We start from the raw sequence: 6,656 nt of genomic DNA, 5'->3' as shown, positions 1-6,656 counted from the left end.
AGGAACTTGTACATAGACCAGGAGGTTCTCATTCTAACAGAACAAGGGGACACTGAATGGTTTAAAATCAAGAAGGAAGTGTGTCAGGCTTGTATCTTTTCACCATATTTATTCAATTTGTATGCTGAGCAAATAATTCAAGAACTTGGACTACATGAAGAAGAATGTGGCATCAGGGTTGGAGGAAGACTCATTAACAACCTGCATTATGCAGATGACACAACTTTGCTCTTGAAAGTGAGGATGACTTGAAACACTTTAAATGAAAATTGAAAACTACAGTTGGCTTTCACCTCAATATAAAGAAAAAAAAAATCCTCACAATGGGACCAATGTGAAGCATCATGATAAATGGAGAAAAGATTGAACTTGTCAAAGACTTCAGATTGCTTGGTTCCACAATCAACATCAATTGAAGCAGCAGTCAAGATATCAGATGTTGTATAGCATTGGGCAAATCTGCTGCAAAGGAACTCTTTCAAGTGCTGAGGAGCAATGATGTCTCCTTGAGGACTAAGGTGCACCTGGCACAACCCATGATATTTTTAATCGCCTCATATGCATGTCAGAACTAGACAATGAATAAGGAAGATCGAAGAGGAGTTGATGCTTTTGAGTTGTGGTGATGGTGAAGAATGCTGAAAGTACAATGGACTGCTGAAAGAACTAACAAATATGTACTGGAAGGAGTGCAGCCAGAATGCTCCTTGGAAGTGAGAATGGCCAGACTTTGTCTTACTTACTTTGGTCATGTTAAGAAGGGACCATTCCCTGGAGAAGGATATCATGCTTGGCAAACTGGAAGGACAACAGAAAAGGGGAAGGCCCTTAACGAGATGAATTGGCACAGTGGCTGCAATGATGGACACAGTCATAACAAGGATCATAGAGCTGGCACCGGACTGGACAGTGCTGTTCTGCTGTACATAAGGCGGCTATGAGTCAGAGACGACTTGAAGGCACCTAACAGCAGCATATTACTTTGTTTGTTGAGACAATTAATTTCCGTGACTCTTTTTCTCTTTTGCTGAATAAGTTTACTTTTTGTGGATAATGCTGTTTTTGTTGTTGTTATGTGCTGTCGAGTCGGACCCGACTCATAGCGACCCCACCTTGGGTTTCCGAGGCAGTATCACTATGGAAGTAGATCGCCCCATCTTCCTTCCGAGGAGTGGCTGGTGGGTTTGAACCGCCAGCCTTCTGGTTAGCAGTCAAGTGCCTTAGGCACTATGCTACCAGAGCTCCAGCATGCATTATAATCTTAGTACTCTGAATTCACTAAAAATTCTAATCTACTTCACCTCATCCTGCTAAATTGGAATATATTGTCACTTTTGCATTCAATTATTATTGTACTTGCCTTTTAAATATAGTTGTGTAATGGAAAGCTCTCTCTGTCTCTCTGTCTCTCTCTCTCTGTCTCTCTCACACACACATACCCACACATAGATATTATGGTGAGGGAAAAAAAAATCTTACAGTACAGAAGAGAGCTGTCTCATAGGGTTTCCAAGGTTGTCAATCTTTCTGGAAGCAGACTGCCTCCATTTTCTCCCTTAGAGGCAGCTGGTAACTTGGAACCTCCAACACTTTAGTTTATTTAGCAGTTAAATGCCTTAACCATGATGCCACCACAGCTCTGTGTGTGTGTGTGTGTGTGTGTTTCACGTACCCCATTCAAACGCATGAGTCAGCAGATGAGGGGCTCCACAGATTGTCAGTATTCAAAGCCCTCAGGTGCCTTAGTGGAGTCCTGATCATATGTCCTTCAGCTTTAGCTGGGGGCCTCTCCAAGTCCAGAAAAGATTCTTCTTCTCACTTCTTAGGTCATAAAGCTGGTGATATGTCCTAAAATCCTGTTGATTTCATTACTCTTTTCACATTTTCTGAATAAGCCCTTCATCAAACTCTAATGGTCTTGAATTGTTTCCTCTCTGGCTTAAACACAGGCTTTTAAAGCCACTCTGGCTTTAACACAGGCTTTCTGCCATGACTGTTTCAAAAATCTTTATTGCTGTTCCAGTTTCCTTCTCTTCTCCTGGTGTTGACCTGGCCATCTCACCTTTATGTTAACGAGAGAAATTACAAGCTATGAAACAGAAATGCCCACTCCTAGTGTGTAAGTAGGCATTTAATAAAGTGAATCTTAAATTGTTATATACATAAATTTTAAGTCATTTGTACATATTTGTTTTTCTCCCTAAATATGGGACTCTGTCTCCATAATATCACCTTACAGTTTTGGGTTTATTATTTTCAGCCATGTGATTCTTGAATTTTTTTATATCTTCCAATTTACTTGTTTCCTTATACAGCTATGTGATGCTCACATGTATTATAGACAGACATTTATTGTATTTCACTTAATCACTGATGAGTATGCTAAGCAGAACCAAACCTAGTGACAATATTTCAAATTCCTTATTAAATTTCACTAATTCATTAATCAAAAAAAAAAAAAAAAGAGCAGAGACAAAACTTTAATTAATTCCTGAAGAGTGTGGCACTGAATATTTAAGTGGATCAAATAAATAGATAAATTAGATAGATAGATAGACATATAGATAGATAGATAGAACTGGTAAATTAAAGAAATAAAAATAGTAGGACACTATAGCAAAGAGTCAAAAATAGTATTATCTTTCAAAAAAGAAGATTTAATAAATACTGTCAAATGGTAAGAAAAGAATCAGGAGAAGAAATCATAGTTGTAGTAACTAGCAGTTTCTCATTTATTTAAAGCTAAATTTATTTTTAATTAGAGAAAATTGTGAAAAATTGGAACCTTTTTTCACACAGATGCATTAAATAATAAATAAGGGAATATAAGAATAAAATATATTCTACTGCAAGTAAGTATGAACTACAGAATGTATCAAAATTGGTATAAAACACATATTCAGTGAATTATAAAGAAGCCAACATCATGAAGAACTACTAGCTCTCAAAATTGGCAATATTTACAGATTTTCTAAATGAGATTAATCATATTGAGGATAGCTGAGTTAGAGAGCAGAAGCCTGGTTCAAAATAAAACATATGGAACTCCCAACTTGAGAAGTACTTAATTTCCTCTCCAAAACATTATTTCTATCCTTAAGTTCTACAGGAAGTAGCATAATGTTAAGATTTAATTGTGCAATATTTTGATCTATATGTGATTTCATTAAACACACATTGTAAGTAAACTTTTGATGACTACTTCTATATTGGTAGTGCTAAACATTAATATTGAGGTGAATTTCAATTGTTTTTTACTGACTATTGAGAGATATCTGTGAAAAAGAAAATCATGAACATAATAAAGAATATGAGCCCTATTTATCTGATGAAGTTAGATCTATCTTCTTGAAAAGTATTTGTATCTTGGAGAAGCTGAGGGTCTCGCATGTTTTGTTTTGTTTTGTGTGTGTGTGTGTGAGAGAGAGAGACAGAATGTGTGTGTGGTGAGTGTGTGTGTGTATGTATGTTCATGAGTCCTGAAGAGAAAGAGAGGAAGAAGTGTTTAGAAATTTTTGATGGAAAGGGTCATGGAAGGAGTGCAGTTATTGCTGCATTCAAATCAATCAGTCGTGTTCTTTAAAATAATGATAACACATTTATTGTGATTTGGTGAATGTGTACAGAGCAAACTGGTTTTCCATTCAACAATTCATACACATTTTGTTTCATGACATTAACTGCAATCTCCACAATGTAGCAACACTCTACCCAAATCCTCCCTGTTTTGTCCATGTCCACTGGGCCTTCTTGCCTGTCCTTTCCTGTCATTGGGCTTTATCCCTGGGCAAATGCTGCCCTTTTGGTCTCATGTGGTGGATGGTTCTAAGGAGTACGCACCTCCCTGGTGTTACTGTTCACCTTGTAGTCCTGTCTATTGTTTGGTTGAAGGTAGAGCCTTGGGGATGAGTTCAGTTCCAGACTGGAAAGGTGACTAAGACCACAGTCTCTAGCTCATCTGTCTCTATCATACAGGTCCCTAACTGCCTGCTCTTTTCTTAAGGTTTGGAGTTTTGTCCCACATTTGTTCTTGTTCTCTAACCAGGACCTTCTATTGTGATGCCTTCCAGAACAGTTAGCAGTAGTAGCTGGGCATCATCCAGCTCTTCTGGTCTCAAGGTCATGGTGGCTGAGGTTCAAGTGGTCCATTAGTCCTTTTAACTAATTATTTCCATGTGTATTTGATCTTCTTCATTCTTCTTTGCTTCAGACATAGAGAGACAAATAGTTGCACCTTTGAGGGCTGATTGCAAGTGGTTAAGACACCATCACTACTTGCCAGAGTAAGGATGTAGAACATTGTTTTGTAAACTATATTATGCCAATTGATGTTGATGTCACCTGACATCATGGTCCTGATTCTCCAGGCTAAGAAAATCATTCCATCAAGATGTTTTCATAACACCTTGACATTACGAAAGTTCACAACTTTGTCCCTGCATTCTGTATTATATTTCAGGATGCATTCTCAGCATATATAAATGCATATGTTGGAAATCTATGCAAAATCTCATGCTTATTTGCTAATAAATGAATGTGTATACAGATAGGAAAAAAGAAAAAAGGCAGAAGTTTAGAATTGTAATAAATGTATACTCCTGAGCCCCTCCATGATATATATCAATGAATTAATAAGGAAAGTCCATTATAAGTTTAAAGTATTTATGAACTGTTTGATAAATGCAAATGGTGAAAACAAATAAATAAGGGGGAACAGCCGAAGGAATAATAAAAGTTACTTTATATGGTAAATTCTACCTGGTATTTTCACTTTTATCTTGAAACTCTTAATCTTTTCTGCCCAATGAAGAGTTCAGGATAAATAAACTTTATTTTCAAAGACCCATTAAAGATATAGAATGATTCTGAGATGAACATCCGGAGCTCCTGTTTCAGTCTTCTAACCAAACTTATCCCTAGATTGACACAGATACTTAAGTAATAACAGAATGTGTTTACTTTGAAAATATTCTAACAAAAACCTATATTCTTGATACTAGCCTTTGAATGTTAATTGGTTCAGAAAATTAATCAATTAATCACAGAAATGAAGGGATTCTTTTTCTGGTAAGTACATTCTATAAAGCTTTCTTTACATCCTTATTCCTGAGGCTGTAGATCAGAGGATTCAGCATGGGGATCACCACCGTGTAGAACATAGAAGCCACTTCATCCCGTTTCACAGAGTAGCTAGAAGTGGGTCTGAAATAAGTATAGATGGAGGCTGCATAGAACAGAGTTACAGCGGTCAAGTGGGAGGCATAGGTTGAGAATGCTCTGCGCCTCCCCTCCCTGAATGCATTTGAAAGACGGGGAAGAGAATGTAGCCGGAGGGTGTGAGGAGGACCAGCAGACTTCCCACCATGTTCACACCAGCAGAAGTGGAAAGGATGCTCTCATGTAGGCGTGTGTCAGCACCAGAGAGCTTAAACAGAGGGGGGTTGTCACAGAAGAAGTGATGGACGATATTGGAGCCATAGAATGGTAACCTACTTATATAACTTGTATTAACCATGGAGTTCGGCAGTCCTGCTGTAAAAGCTCCAGCTACCATTTTAAGGCAGACTGTCCTAGACACGATTAAGGAGTAGAGGAGTGGGTTACATATGGCCATATAACGGTCATAGGCCATTAACCCAAAGGAGATGCATTCAGTTGTTGCCAGGGCGACAAAGAAATACATCAGCAGGAAGCATCCAGCGAAGGAGACATTTTTCCTCTCAGACACTAAATCTACCAGCATCTTTGAGGTGATGGTGGGTGAGTAGCAAACATCCACAAAGGACATATTGGCCAGGAAGAAACACATGGGGGTGTGAAGTCGGGGACCAGCCTGATCAGCAGGATCTCATCTCCACATTCCCCAAAAGTGTAACTGTGTAAATCACAAAAAAATAGCAAAAAGAGCATGATCCGAAGTTCCAGGCTGTCTGCTAATCTCAGCAGGATGAACTCAGTCAGTGAAGCATAGTTTTTTCTGATCATTAATTGCACATGACTTGGTTATAACTTTGCGTTATGTTTAAATATTTTCCTTTCATAATGTAACAGAATGAAATAGAAATGTTAATGAGGGCATCCACATAGAGAGAGAAAAAATATTACATGTGATAATATAGGACAGTAATTAGAATGCATGAAGTCAGGGAAAAAAATAGAGGACAAAGTTATTGTTACGTGCCATCTAGTCAGATCCGACTCATAGTGACCCCTCCTTGGGTTTCCAAGGCAGTATCACTACGGAAGTAGATTGCCCCGTCTTCCTTCCAAGGAGTGGCTGGTGGGTTTGAACCGTCAGCCTTCTGGTTAGTAGTCAAGTGCTTTAGGCACTATGCTACCAGAGCTCCCAGAGGGCAAATAGTGCATTTGATTTTAACAAGCAATTGTAAAGAACATAGTTTGTAGGCCTTTAAAATCATTTCTCTAAGTCCACAGGTTCTTCTTTTGTTTTTGAAAAGGTAACATATATTTTTTCTCATTTTTTATTTAAGCCCACAATCAAATGCAAAAGACAAAAATATTCCTGCCAATTTTCTCAACAAGTACATGGACTTAGTTGAAGGAAAATATTTTCTATTCTTTAAACTTACTCTCAGGAGCTCTGGTAGCATAGTGCCTAAAGCATTTGACTGCTAACCAGAAGGCTGGCGGTTCAA

The 6,656-nt window shown here is 38.1% G+C and overlaps 1 pseudogene; it reads right to left on the bottom strand.

Annotated features, from left to right (window-relative positions):
• Positions 1-5,140: 5,140 nt before the first annotated feature.
• On the bottom strand, positions 5,141-5,985 carry LOC103211981 (annotated as a pseudogene).
• Positions 5,986-6,656: the final 671 nt, after the last annotated feature.

Source organism: Orycteropus afer, unplaced genomic scaffold (genome assembly GCF_000298275.1).
Source record: "Orycteropus afer afer isolate SDZICR_OR568_19922 unplaced genomic scaffold, OryAfe1.0 scaffold00832, whole genome shotgun sequence".
Taxonomy (NCBI): Eukaryota; Metazoa; Chordata; class Mammalia; order Tubulidentata; family Orycteropodidae; genus Orycteropus; species Orycteropus afer.
Note: the sequence above shows the minus strand (reverse complement) of the source record. Positions and strands in the feature narration are given on the sequence as shown.